Raw genomic sequence first — 15,246 nt, forward strand, 5'->3', positions numbered from 1 at the left:
TATATATATATTTTTAAGACCCTGATAGTTTTCAGCTCAGGACATTACTGTATATGTATTTAGAGAGGCAGCTGGGTGATGTGCTCTTTGTCAGACCACCAGTGGTCGGCATGAAGAACAGCTCCAGTGCTACTTTAAATACTAAGCTATGTTTCTGCTCCAAGTCACTGTTTGTTTATGTGTTCTGCAGTTAACAGTTGTTCTGAAAATCTCACACCTTTCCGTGTTGGTGGTCTTTTCACATCAGTTTTTAAAAGATGTATTCTGCATAAAGCAACTTCATACTTTCTTGTACATTTGTTTGTCCATACACCTCTGAAAGTACTCAGAAATGTGTGCAAAATGCCCAATATTTTAGGATAGTCTCATGATTAAAAGTTACCCAGTTCACTCGTGGTCACCCTGCTTTTCATTTTTCTCACATTTCTTCCTTAATCTTCTCATCCTGAAATCAGCCTTGGAAAATGTGCTCAATCTTTCTGCGAAGTAGACAGAATTTAAATGTCTTGAAATTTAGCAATGCATTTTATTGCAAGAAATTAATCCAACCACAAGTCTGAGTACCCAAGTACAAGGCCTGCTCCAAAACTAATGCCTCCTATTTTATTATGTTGCACCATGACATCAGAGGCAGATGTTGGTGGTATGACAGTAGAGATTGAACTTTCCTATCAATATCCCATTACCATACAAGAGATGGCAGTAGAAGGGCAGTCTGACATGGAAGTGTATATGAGGCAGAGGTGTGTCATTGAACTCCTCCATGTGGAAAAAAATTCACCCACTGACATACATCAATGCATGCTGAGTGTTTATGGAGACCAAACAGTGGATGTGAGCACAATGAGGCAGTGGGTGGTACGCTTCAGCAGTAACAACAGCAATGTTAAAGACAAGCCACATTCTAGACAAACCATGAAGATCTTTATGAGTGCAGCATGCAGCCTCTTCTTCATCGCTGGCAAAAACTCAGAGCTAACGGTGGTGACTATTGTAAAACAGTGTTTTGTAGCTGAGGATTTGCTCTATCAAATCATGTACAGGAACACTGTTTTACAACAATAGTGCTCACATCCACTATTTGGTCTCCATAAACACTCAGCATGCATTGATGCATGTCAGTGGGTGAATTTTTTTCCACATGGAGGAGTTCAGTACAGTGTTCTAATGCTCTTTGTTGTAGTTTCTGTGGAAATAAGTAGGAAGCATTACTTTCAGAATGAAATATATATGCCAAAAAATACTTCTTAGTAATTATACAACTAATTAAAGGATTTGATATAAAACTATATCAAAACTTAGATAACGGGCAAGAACGTAGATAATGAAAGCTTTCATACTTTCTTGTATCCATAGTGCAGACAGAATTTCATGAGAGCCAGTCTCTGCGTGTTAGCAAGCTGGTTTATTTCAATGTAATAATATTCCTTTCTATTTCTTGTGCTTGAAATTTGAGTTTTTAACTTTTTCTAAGATTCTAGAATTCCAACTGTAAATTTACATGTGATAAAGTTCCCTCAGTGTGGCGATTTTCATGGGAGTTTCCGTGTAATTTTAAACTACAGGGTAAACACAACTTCAAATTTGTTCAGTCGAAGAGGTGTTAGAAGCTGGAACATGTGCTGAAATATTTTTTTCAAATTCCCTCACACGTGAATGTGTGTTCAACAAGTTTCATGTACTTGTGTCGCATTATAAAACATGGACAACGACAGCTTACTTTGAGATTGTTGATCTTCATTACTTTCTTTAGAAATTTTAAATCTATAAATGAAAATCAAAGCTTTGTACAACATTGTGTATCATTGTGATAAGCAGGAATCTGATAATAAAATGTTTTCAAGAGTGTACATTCATGGTTTAGATCAGGATTAGCAGTGCTTGTTCAGGAACAGAGTACTGGATCTCGTAAACTGTTTTTGCAGCATGTAGTTGCATTATCTTCTCATTCTTCCTATTAAGAACAGAGAATGGACAGAGATAAAAACAGGGAAAAAGAGAGTAGGATGCTTCCTACCTACTGTTAAATGCCAGTTGTTTTAGCCTAGAAAAGTTTGGAAATCTGGAAAGATGTTTATTTTCAGAGCTCATCAGAATATAGTGTAGCACCAATTCAAACAAATCTTATACACTGAGAGTCTGCAGGTAGTTATACCTACCTGGATCTGAAAAATAGAAAGTAAATGAAATTTCACAGGTCTCTTTTGTTGCAATTATGGTACTATACATATATATATATACCCAATTTTTTTTCTATTGCCACTGACATCTGCTCTGTTCCTATTCTCAAGCCTTTCAACAACTTTATTTGCTTAGAAATACCTTTCTAGCACTACTTACGTGGCAGTCATTGAAGCTGCCAGGAGCAGGAAGCAAAATGATGCTTCAGTGCTGAATGGTGCTGCTTCAATCATCTTTTTCATCTGATGCCACTATCCCTAGCCTTATGTCAACACTTTGCAGTTCTTGTGGTCTCTTTTCAATCTTTTCCTGGGCAGCAGCAGCAGGAACCAGGAGATAGCAGGGGGGTTGGAACTAGATGATCTTAAAGGTCCCTTTCAACCCAAAACATTCTATGATTCTATGATACTAAAGCACAGGTAGTAAGTATTAGAATTAAGATGCAAAGATGTTAAACTAGTGCTGCAATAGTTATTATCACCAAATGCTAAGACACCTTCTGTTAATGTAAACAGTCCCATTTTGTGGCTGACCTTCAAGGAAATATATCTTTCAGAGATGAAAGAAAGCTGTTCTGAAAGAAAGGCTTACGCAAGCATACAGTGAACCCTCAGAGAGGGAGGAGAAGGAAGTTAGGAAAGATGCAACCAGACTGGTCATCAAATAGACAGTAGGTAATGAAAGCCGTCTGTAACTACTTTCTTTCTGGCAAGAAGATCTGTGGAAAGCCAGAGAAAAATTGAGTTGTTTGTAAAAAAGCAACAAAATGAAGTAGCTCTACATATCTGATGTGAAAGGTGAAACCAGATATCACCAGGGTAAATGAAAATTAAAGCATATTAGGATAATACACACATCTGGAATCTGAGCACAAGTTGTTTAGAAAAGCTAGAAATGGAAGAACATTAATGATACAGGAGATTCTGAGGAAAGAAAGTGACAGGATGAGGGAAATAGCATTATTTTGAGCTAAAACAACCTAAGAACCATAAAAGAAAATATACAAATAGGACAGAGAATAGCTTGCCAGACTTCAGGCATGGAGGTAAATAACAGGGGGAAAATGTGTTAGTTTTTTTTCTGAAAGATTTCTATTTATTGAATACAAATTAGAGAAATTGCTGTGCTTCTTGATAAAACATTTATTGGATCACCAAGAAGTAATGCTGTTTTAAGACTTCGGGATTGTAGTGAGGGTTGTTGATATCAAAGAAGAAAAAATCACCAAAACCAACTTCAGCTGGAGTAACCATGAACCGATTGTACTTTCATATAAATTTTTAAAACCTACTAAAATATGTAAAAAAGGAAAATAAGTAAAGATTGCAATTTCAAAGCAGTAAGCTGAAAAATTATGAGTATTAGTTAGCAGGTAAATTTAAAAATAGAAGAACTTGAGGATTTGAATGTAGAGGAAACAGGGAATTTACCCAACTGAAAAGTACAAACAAAACTGTAAGGTCTTTGCACTCCAAATGAAGAGAAGGGAATTTAAGGAAGGGTTACAAACCTGGCTGTCTGTTTGTCTGCATCCAAAAGGAAATTAGGAGCATGCAACAGTCTGTACATCATCTTAAAAGTTGAAAAAGAGAGTTATATTTTGGAGTAAGATATTACAAGAATACAATGAGAACTGACAAAACTCATGCTGTATTAAATCTTCCAAAGGAAATTAAAACCAATACATACATATTCTATATCCACAGAAATAAAAAATCAGGAAAAGAAATGGAACCACAATGCACTTAGGAAGGGGCTAGGATTAGCAATAGTATCTACGATGTCCCAAAATTAGGTGACTACCTTTGCCTCAGCTTCCAATGAGCAGCTAATAAAATACAAAGAACGGAAGGTAAGGATCAGAGTGAGTATATTAATTATGGAAACAACGCAGGCACAAAAAGAAGTGATCATTATACTTACTAGAGATGATATCAATGATAGTCATTTGGGAAGGAGGTAAATTCTCTATATTAGAAAAAAGCTTTGATTCAAGTCCATAGGTTGGATAGTTTTCTCAAAACAGCTATGTTGTAAGCCATGGCTCGGCCTTTTCACCTGATCAGAAACCACACTAAGACTGCAGTATCGTAGTCATTATCTGAATGACAGACCTGAAATTTCTTTCTGCTAGCTTTCACCTGGAGTCTAATTCACACAGACATAATTTAAGAACAATTGTTTTCACTTTGTGGTTGTTATAATCAATGCGAATGCCATGATTCACTTTCCATTCTTAAGTTTTGGCAGCACTGGCTTTCGCAACTGAGGGTTTTGACACTGTAGCAGTGTCTTGAAGAACTACATTCCTCTAGGGATAAGGACCTTGTGGTCAGATTTGGTTTTCTCCTGTTTAGTCAGGGTGAGGTTCTCTCCTTAGTGCTAACACTAGGGAGGAAGCAGAAGCCTAGAAATGCAAGGACAGAGCCATTTCTTTCAGTAAGAGCCGTGTCTTATATCGTCCTAAGCTGATTGTGAAACCACATGCTAAGCCAGAGCTCAACCTGTACTTGACCATGTCACAGGAAAAGAAACGAGCTGACTTTCTTATAAGGTTATTTTTCAAACTCTAGTGGGTGTATTCGGGTAGCCTGTATTGCCTGGATGAAAATTATACCCTAATTCACGCTCCATTTGCATTGCTGTTAAGATGTAGAAGAAGAAAGTCAGTGCAAGTTTCAGGAATTCCTCCTCAGAAAAACCAGCTCTATTGAACTTGGAAGACTTGTGAGTACTCCTGCCACTCCTATAGTTTTTACACCAAAGGCTGGTCACACAAGGATAATTTTCTTAAAACAATTCTACCCTATATAGGAACAAGTCACCTATGACATCAGGTGCCAGCGTTCAAAATTTTCTTTAAACTGTGCCATCTTCAGAAGCTGCCACTTTTCAGAGACAAATAGGTAAGGCTCATGCACTGTCAGTTTAGCAGCTGTGATATGCAGCAGCCTTCTTCTCACTGGAAGAATTAATCAGTAAAAAGCCTCACCAATTAGGAATTGATTGGAAAGTCTATCTGTGAAAGCTTTAGATTTTCTGTTGGAATCTTTGGCGGACACAGTCTAGAACTGTACAGAAATTCTGAGTGCTCAGACATGACCAATTAGGAAACACAAATCTTTTCTTCATCTGCCAAAACAGTAAAATAAAGCTGAAAAGCTGTAGGCAAAAGAAGGGTTAAATCATTGGCAGGAAGAGTGGTACAAAGGATTTATAAAATAAGTTACAGCTGTATTCGACGTCTTGAAGGAAAGGGCTTCAAAAAGTGTTGTCTGTCCATTGTAGGAGTGATGTTTTGATGATTCTAGGCATTTAGGATGTTACAGACAAATAGTACAGGAAAGTCCAAGTAAGTTATGAGTATCATGTTTATTTACTTACTTACAAAGACAGCACAAATAATAGTGCTTCCTGTGTCTAAAGACAACATTCACTGTTTACACCATTCAGGCAAAGGAAAATCAAAGGAGCGTCTCTCATGACCACGCAACTCTATTTGCAAATAATTTATGTATTTACCTCTTGTTTTCCAGCTGTGTTTACTTGTAGGTGGTGACACTGAAAAGAGTAGTGAAGAGGTACAAATTCAGGATGCATCAAATTGACAGACAATGTCTTATTTCCTTCTGTTTGTCTGAATACGCAGTTCTTTCTTACACAATATGGTTCTTATTGTAATGATGATTGGCCATTTTATCAGCATTAAAAGCTTGATCAGCATTTTCCATAGGCTTTGAGTAAATATGACAGCTGTGAGGTTTAAATCACAGAGCAGAGAAACTGCTGAAACGCCATTCAGACAAGACAAAGGTAACTTCTTGATTCAGGAAGCAAGTACAGGAGTGGAAGGAGCAGTATTATACCTCTTGAGTGAGGGTGTAAGTCTGTGTTTGGGAAATTAATTTGCAGCTTGAGGTTTGATTGCTGCCAGCTGTAATTAAAAGAGCAGGTAGTACATATTGCCAAGTTAGATTTTTTCCCACCTCTTTGCAGAAAGATGTTGCTACTGTTTCTCTTGGACAAATGTTTTACTTGCTATGGGATTATACTTTGTGCTTTTCATATGGCTGCATCTTAAATACTACAGAAACTGTAGATGGTGCAGCTTTTGGCAACTTGCTTCAAATAAGGTACTGATCTATTAGCGTGTTAAAATGGTGTTCTTTGGTCTGCCTGCCTGTATCTTTTCCAAGTTATTTAAGAACCTAATTTTAGTATCTAGAACCTTGAGTGAACTGCCTCCTCCCTCATGTGCTGATGCAGTTGCAGGAATCAGAGTTGCGGGATGATGGCTTTCAGTTACCAGGGTCTCAGAGTGTTGAAATCTGAAATTTGATCTCAGTGTGGTTCAGACCAGTTAGAATTTCTTAATTTTCTGAAGATGACCTCTAACTGGCAAAAAAATAAAAATTAAAAAAGTAAGAAAAAACCTCTGAGTTTAGAACTACCATGTATATGTGTTAACAGAGTAGTATGAGAAGGATGCTAGTCCTAGGATAACTACCCATTGGCTCAGCTGTTTGGTGTGCTATTTTACTAATTACTTTCTAGTAGTTTATCAGATGTGACCCAACCAACCAGTATTATTCTACCAAACTCAGGAAATCACTAAATACCATTTCTCCTATCACTTTTATTTTCTAAGCTATCACCTTAATGTCATCATAGTTTGCCTGGATTGCTTTTTATGTTGTCATCACTTTATGGGAAGTGTTTTGTTTTCTTTTTAAATCATACGAAAACAATACAATTCTTATTTAAATGTTGATTTGACAGTTTAAATCTTACAAATGTCTGCTATGGAAGAGGATTAGAAGCTTGATGGGTATTTTCTGTAGGCTTTAAGTGAATAGTGATTGCAGTGGACTAAAATCAGACAACTGATACAAGTACTGTCCAACTAGCAGCTCTTTCTTTCTGTGGCAGCTGATGCCTGTACAGCTAGAGACTAAACAGTTTATGAAATAGCAGAACCTTTCCACTTCTGAGCCTTGTGCATTAAAGGCATGCCAGGCGTAATTACAGTTTATTTTAATATACCAAGTTGAGAACTCTGGGAGGTCATTCATTTCTCACAGAAGAGCAGCAGCTGAAGGAGCTGGCTAGATTGCTGTGAGCCCTTGCCTACCTACAGATTTGATCTCCAGAATGAAACCAGACCTGATCAAATTAGCCCAGTTCCTCAGTGACATTAAAATCAATGCTACTAGTGATCTCAACGCTGCTTTTTTATTATCTCATTTACACTTTGAGAAATACCCCACATAGGAAAAAGTCTCATAATTTTTTATGATATAGAACAGTGTATTTTTAACGTTTCTAATTGGAATTTGTGTTATTCATTGAAATACTATGTTTACATATTTCAAGTAGATTTAAAATAGTTACACTTTGAAGCATCATTAATTCAGTGCATGTTGCGGCCTGTTACTCCTCCAAATGATAAATATTTGTGTATTAAAATCCTCCGAACTATGCTGTATAGTCTAAAACTGACTTTTAAATTCACTTTGTGATACTTTTTACCAGAATAATTCCTCTTTACTGGGAAAGAACTGTGAAGAACTTGCATGGTCTTCTGAAACCAAGTGCTATTAAGGCACTGTTGATACATCTTAATTTTATTATTTCTGTGCCAGAGGACAAGCTTGGCTATTCTGGTAGTTAAAACACTTAAGATGTTGTAGATGAACATTTTTTATATCTTCTTACTGGACTTATCCTACTACAGCTCATTATCCAGCAATATAGCACACTGGTCTTGCATTGCTGAGGGTTTCTGACTAGTTAGAAAGTCTCACGTCCCTGTTTTCAAAAATATGCTGTGGCTCACTGAAGAGGAAAAAGAGGAATTAAAACAAGTTCTAGTGTCTCCAGTACTCCAAGGAGATGTGTAAGGAGATATGATTACACTGCACACTGGGTTGTTTTGGTGATAATCGTACTTGGTAACTGAATCTACATGAACTGCGCTTTCTCATTTTCCAGCCTCATTCAAATACTCAAACTGTAGATCATTTATTTACCCTCATCCAAGCCCACACAAAAAATCTCGTAAGTGCTGTATTTGTCTTTTTGTGGGGCCTCTGTGAACATGTATATAAGTTACTAGCACCTGCCATTTGTACTAAAGTCTGTGCAGCTGAACTGCTCTCTAAGAATAATATTGTTCAGCAACTTTACCACTTTAAGCCCCTTGTTCTGTGCTACAGAGAGGTTTAGAAAATGCTGCTTCGCTGAATGCCTTTTATTTCTACAATTTGCAGTGATAGGAATACATAATTCTAAAAAAGTACATTTTTAAGCTTTCATTAAAAAAAGAAGTCTTTATTTTATTAAGGGACATTCTTAAAGCTTTGACTTGATTCAAGGCCTATAGTGAAAACTTAGCTGAAATTTAAACTATTGCCTTCTTGTCCTGTTATTTTCCTGTAGTTAGACGTTAACATTCAAGATCTGAAAGAGTTGTGTCTTTGCATACTGTTCGTTGTTGTGTCACAACAAAAGTATTAGGATGGCCAGAAGATGCTACAGGACAACTTTCTCAGGAGTACTTCATAGACTTACAATATTTGTCATCAGGAGAATTCAGTCATGGCAATTTTCAGTGACTTCTCTGCTCTACAATCATCATTGCCTTCCACATGGTATTTCAGTCTGCTGAATCCATCCATATCATAGAGTTGGAATCATTTTTTTGTTATCATTGCATCTTTGGTATCAGCTGTAAGAAATCTCAGACCCAGCTGTACAGATGAGAAAATGGAGACTGGGGGTGAATCAGAAGTACCCCAAAGGACAGCTGTATTGCCATATTTATCTTCAGAATACATCCAGCACCATCTCTTAAGAACTGAACTTACTGGTCTTGGTACCACTCCAGTCTGTGGTAATCATGATTCTATCAGTGAAAGGCTTCAGCATAAATGGGGGAAAAATAATCCCACTTCTCTATAGCGAGCTGCTTTTTGTCCAGTTCAGAGGTAATCCTAATTCTCTTTTCACTAAGTTTTCTTCCTCTGTTAATACTGAAACCACCTTAATGGCTCTTACATCTTGTGAGCTACGGTACTGCTCAGAACAGGCTATAGAGTCTGCTGAAATAAAGAGATAAATAGAATTATAGAATAATTTAGGCTGAAAAAGACCCATAAGATCACCAAGCCTAACCATCCACCTAACACCATCAAGTGCACCACTAGACCATGTCCCTAAGTGTAACGTCCACATGTTTGTTAAATACCTTCAGTGAAGGGAACTCCACACTTCTCTGGGCTTGTTCCAATGCCTGTGCACCCTTTTCATTGAGAAAGTCTTCCTGGTATACAACTTAAACCTTACCTGGTGCAAATTGAAACCATTTCCTTGCATTATACAGACAGTGCTCCCCCTGATGAGTTACAGTTGGCACAGAAATACCCACCCTAACATATACAATTGTGTTTATATGAGCTGTAGTGACTCTGGTGTTAAACAGCATTTTAAAAAATCAACATCTTGGGTTTTGCAGCAAGCACAATCTTTGTCACGCTTCAGTTCCAGAAAATATTCAGAAAGACACAGCTCCTTTCACCCCATTTCTTGACCAACAGCCACATATCACAGATAATAGAGCACTGAAGTTTTGAACGGTAGGATGTTTTTTTCTGAGCTGTTGTAGTGAAGTTTACACAGTGATAAATATGTGACAGATCGCTATCCATTATCTCACTGTCCTGGAATTTTCATTTAAGAAGTAGAGATGAGCAACAAAACATTTGATTGCAGAGGTAAGCCTTACATGCTCTTTGAGGCACCTCAAATTTCATGCCAGAGTAAAGGCTACATAGATACTATTACAGAGATATTCTTGGCTCTGGTCCTGAATCATCAGCGAGGATTGTGGATTTACTATTAAAAGAATAAGTGTTTCTTTAGAATCAAAACAGATTACTGTAAAGAAAGTGAAAATTACCAGAACACCAAACCAGTCTGTCTTTCCCAGGATACCAATAGCTAGAAAAAGCAGAGGTTGTGTATCATATTTTGTCACTTCATTCTATTGATATTTTTCATGTTTTAGGCAGACATCCAAAGTTGGATACTTTTCCATAAAGGAAAAGCAACAAAAACAAAGTTGCAGTAATAATGCAGCCATTATCAGTTGTTCCCACATCTGCAGTGTTGAACTGGGAATCTGATGCACACCTTTTCCTTTCTTCATGGAATAAGTGTATTTAGAATATCTTTCCATTATTTTAAAGCATCTAAAAATGCCTGACTTTGTGGTGTCATGTCATGAAGTTCAAGGAATAAATTAGTGTGCCAATTTTTCTATAGTCTGGCTAGTATATAATATAGGCAAGATTTAGGCACTGGATCTGTCATTTTTGATGAGTTGTTAGTCCACCTAAAGCAAGCTTACTCTGTTTGCATGCAGAAGAAACACATAAATCCAGAGAGAAATTCCATCCACAGAAAGTCCATTGTGTAAGTCTATTCTGTTGTCAGATGGTGGAAAAAAATTGGTCTGTTGAAACACGTTGTTGTCTTTTTCTTGGAATACACTAGTTCTTTTACTTTTTTTTTTTTTTTTTTTTACTTTTTTAAGAAAATATATATACTAGGTATATGGCTTCAGTTGAAATTCTTTTAATAACAAACATCTGTATATGGGTAGTAATCCATGGAGCAACAGAGGGGATGAACAGAGATCGTATCTTGGAAGTGAGGCTTTTTTATGTTCTGGTTTCTTCAGCCTGTGCTGTGATAGAGGTCTTCAGCTTAAACTGGCATAAATATTTCTTAAGAGCATGCTCACAAACTGGGATCAGAACGAAGGCAGGTCATACTTCGTCATCCTCTTCTTACCTAGATCTGTAATCCATAAGAAAAAGTTGTTATTCCATTCCCAGCTGTGAAAATAGTAGCGGATTTTCTTACCAGTGAATCATGTCAGTTCACCCATTGTTATAGAAAAACTCCACACCTTTCAAGTGAGAGCTATGTTGTGTTTGTTTGTTTGTTTTCACCTGTAAAAACAACAAGGGCTTTTTTAAATGCGATGTCTCATCCATACAATTCCCAAAGAGAAGTTGCTTAAGAAACTAGTAGCTTCTGTTCTGGTACTGTGGAATCCATGTGCCTTTCACAAAACTCTTCTTAATCTGTGGTCTGAAGTGCTGTGCTCGCTACTGCTGTGCTGGGTTAAAGGGTTACAGTCCTGAGTTTCTCAGAAGCTACTGTCTTCTCAGATGTGTCAGCATAACTTCACATGCAGTCAGTTCCTGGTCCCATTCTATCAAAATGATGTATATTGGGCATTTTAAGAGGAAAAACTATTGTTCAAACTTCTTGGAAGAGCAAGGTTAAGAAGTGAATATATGTGCTGTTGTTAATACAGTTTGGAGGAGGGATTACTGTGTATCCAGGACAATAAATTCTTCATCAAGCTCAGCTGCAGCCAATGCAAACTATACGACTACTTCCTACATATTTAAGAATGCGTCTCCCTACACTCTTGATTTAAGCCCTGAAATCCCTGATGGAATTATTTCACTCCCCATTCTCAGAAACACTGCAGTAATAGATGCATCTTTCCATGCTTAGTAACATAAAAAAATCTGTGAAGTTTTCAGCATCTAACATAAAAATTTCTGTATTCAGGTAGTACCAGTCATTTACCTTTCCAAGCCGTAGGCTTGTAAGTCCATTGTGTTGGATACATATGTTTAAGACATCAATATTAAATGATAGTCGTTCGTTTTTCCCTTTTTTCCAAATTTTCTCTGTCGTCTTTTTTCACATGGAGTCCAACGAGTACACTTTTTGCAGCAAATATTCTTGTTTTATCCACAATTAAGTTATTTAAAAGGAAGATACAGAAGGAAAATGAGAAAGCTGATTTAGTCTCCTCAAGGAGTAGTAATAGATGAAATAGGAAAAGAAGATTTAATGTCATTACTACCCTTAGCAGTCTGTCATTGTGATCCTAAGTCAGCAGGTTATGAATGGGTCTTGATTATAAAAAGAGCTTGACAACAAATGGATGTATTGGTATAATTAACATCGATCCTAATAGTTTACACTGAGGTTCTTCAACGTTTCTTATGTTCTTAATGAACAACTGTTATGGCACTGTCATTAGTATAATAATTGCTATTATCATGATTAGCAGAATTATTTTAGCACCCCTTATTATTCTTGAAAATTATTTTTCTGAAATTACTAACATTACTATGACTTTCTTTTGAATGAGGTCAAAATTTGGATTATTTGGGAATTTGGAACCTTTACTACTTTGATTCCATTTACAACTAAATTTTTAGATTAAAGGTAGATTGAAAATCTATTCCAACTCCCTCTTTCTTCATCTCTCCTGCATGATAACACCTTTCACACCATAGTTAGGAAGGACCTCTGTTCTATCCTTTATGTAGTGGAACAGCATGTCTCTTTTTTACGAGGTCAGGTACTGGCCATTCCTATTGGACAACAACTTTTCCTTTATTTTCTCTTGTGTATCCTGACTTGGCCACAACAATCAGAGGTGAGAATTATGGTCAGAAACAGTGGTTTTCCCTAATGTATAGCAGCCCTGTGAGTTCAAGAACTGCTGTCTTATTGGCAAGGTTATTGTCTGCATCTCTCCTCTCTGCAGTACCTACAAAATGTTTCAGACAACACTGGGATATTTGTGAGAGTTTTTTGCTATTGGTAAGGCGGTGTTTCTGTATCTAGTTATTACACTGTGACGGAACGTTCTTGCTTAAAATATTTCTTCAAAGCTGCAAAAGATTTGTGACTTTTCTCTTAATTACTCAAGATACATATCAAAGAGCCCATTATTATATCGACTACTTGCAAACAAAAGTCAGAGAATAGCTCAAGCATGCTTAAGGGCATCTATTTCAGCATCTGTCTTGTAGCACAAAAGTGTCCGTGTCATCATATGCTTCTGGGAATACTCCGTATTGTTCAAGTGATTTCAATAAACCTTCTAAAATAGCTGCATGAATAGGCAATGTAACCTAATGTAATTTAACACAGAACTCTTATGATCAGTCAAGTATTTTTGTGTGAACTCTCAAAATCCGTTCTGGAAATGTAAACCAGTATAAGGAATGAAAATCTTCAGCGGAGGAAGCAGTAAATGGTAGTTATTAAAAATGGAGCAGCTAAGTGCAGAATAAGAGCATATCATATGTTTTTCTTGTCCTATAAGCAACTTTGGTATCAGCACTGTCATCTTGGGTTTGGGGGCAGGTAGGTCTCAGCTTCCTGCTCCACCGATGGACGTATGACCACAATAACCATGTTTATTTCTGCTCGGTCGAGTTGCATACTGCTACAATGTTTATTGTATGTTCAAATCTCTGAGTTCCACAGCATGATCACCTACCTACATGTGCTTTTCAGACAAGAAGCCCTCCTTGCTGCCATTAGTGAAAAAGATGCCAATATTGCTCTGCTAGAACTTTCATCCTCTAAGAAGAAGACTCAAGATGAAGTGGCTGCCCTCAAACGAGAGAAAGACCGCCTTGTGCAACAGCTCAAGCAGCAGGTGAGTAGAGGGAGGATAGGAAAGAAACCAGCTAATAATTTAATGTGAGGTTATTATCTTGATTTTTGGAACTAATAATACATAATCTCCATCTATCGGAACAAAAAGTACATAAATATCGACTTTAAACTAGCTACCGATCATGAGCTCATGATGGGTGGGAATGAAACAGTCTCAATTATAAAGGAAGTTTCTTTGTGTCCCTGCCTCATTAATAAATGTATGGTACAATATATAGGACACTATGACTTAAAATGACATTTATCTTTAACTTCCAGAGGCTCAGGGAAGTGCAGTGATAGTACTTTTGGTGACCTGTACTTTTCTTGTCAGAGAGGAAACATAGACTGTAGAAAATGCTTTCTGTAAAGGTCAAATGCATCTGTTACACTACACAGTCTCTGCTGTGGTTCCTAATCTATGACAGAAGCACTGTAAGGGAATGGCAGCTACTTAAGTGGAATCTGGGAGGTCTTATGCTAGTGAAGAGATTGGTCCCTTTCTATTTCTGTTCTTTTCCTGTTTCCAAGTTCTTTATGTTTAAGCAAAATGATCAGAAAAATTATATTTTGATTCACGCTTTCAAAATTAAGTTTTGATATTAAATGCAAAGTGAAAGATACAGTTCCAATGAAAGAATGAGGAAGCAGGCAATTCTTTCAGTAGGAGATCCAGAATGTGTGTAGATTTTTCACTGTAACACTTTCGATGGACAATGCTACATTCCTCCCATGCCACATTCCCTGAAAGAGCATATAATACTACTGTCAATCCAGTATCAACTTCTTCAGTGCCACTGATTCCGTCTTCCATCAAGTTTTACGTGTATTTCATTTGTAAAACGTTATTTTTCTTGCTGTCAAAATCTAAGACAAAAACATGGCTGGTCCCTAATAAGGGATTTCTCTGCTTCTTCCTTAGAAAGTACAAGTAGGTTACAGGTCATGTATTTTTAAGATGACAATTATGTACTGTTTAATTGCGCAACAAAGGTTGTGCAGTTTTACAATAGCACTAAAACAAGTAGAAAAAACCATTTACCCATTTACTTTTGAGCAAAGGTTGTAACTACTTTCACTCATCATCCAGATGCCCTCCTACTATGACAGTATTCTGAAGTGTTGACAGCAACTGTACTTATTTTCTTAGAGTAACTGTCTGTAGGTGTAACAGCCTTAATATATGTTACTACTCATTTTAAGAGAAATTGGCATTTTATTTATTAGCGGTTCTTGTCTCAAGTTTAAATTGTAGCTCCTTCGTGCACATTGTTCTTCCTCATTTCCTTCTGATTATCCTTGGTTGGTGAAGAGAATGGTCTTTAGGGTTGGTTTTTGTGTTTTTTTTTCCTATTGAATACTTGTGTGTATGCAGTTTGTATACTAACATTGTGATTTTCTATAGTGTCTGAAGTTTCACCTAGATGATTTTTAGAATATTGTAGTTCATATCAATAGTTTTCAGTGCTGATAAGTCACATAATATCATATATTGTTCCTTCAGAGGCATTTCTCTGAAGG

The 15,246-nt window shown here is 36.9% G+C and overlaps 1 protein-coding gene across 2 annotated transcripts in view; it reads left to right on the top strand.

The window, feature by feature from the left end:
* The window catches only part of LOC100542571 (zinc finger protein OZF-like), a 1,148,434-nt gene that overhangs the window by 273,141 nt on the left and 860,047 nt on the right, over positions 1-15,246 (top strand). The gene's annotated exons all lie outside the window — the stretch shown is intronic.

Source organism: Meleagris gallopavo, chromosome 1 (assembly GCF_000146605.3).
Source record: "Meleagris gallopavo isolate NT-WF06-2002-E0010 breed Aviagen turkey brand Nicholas breeding stock chromosome 1, Turkey_5.1, whole genome shotgun sequence".
NCBI classification, from domain to species: domain Eukaryota; kingdom Metazoa; phylum Chordata; class Aves; order Galliformes; family Phasianidae; genus Meleagris; species Meleagris gallopavo.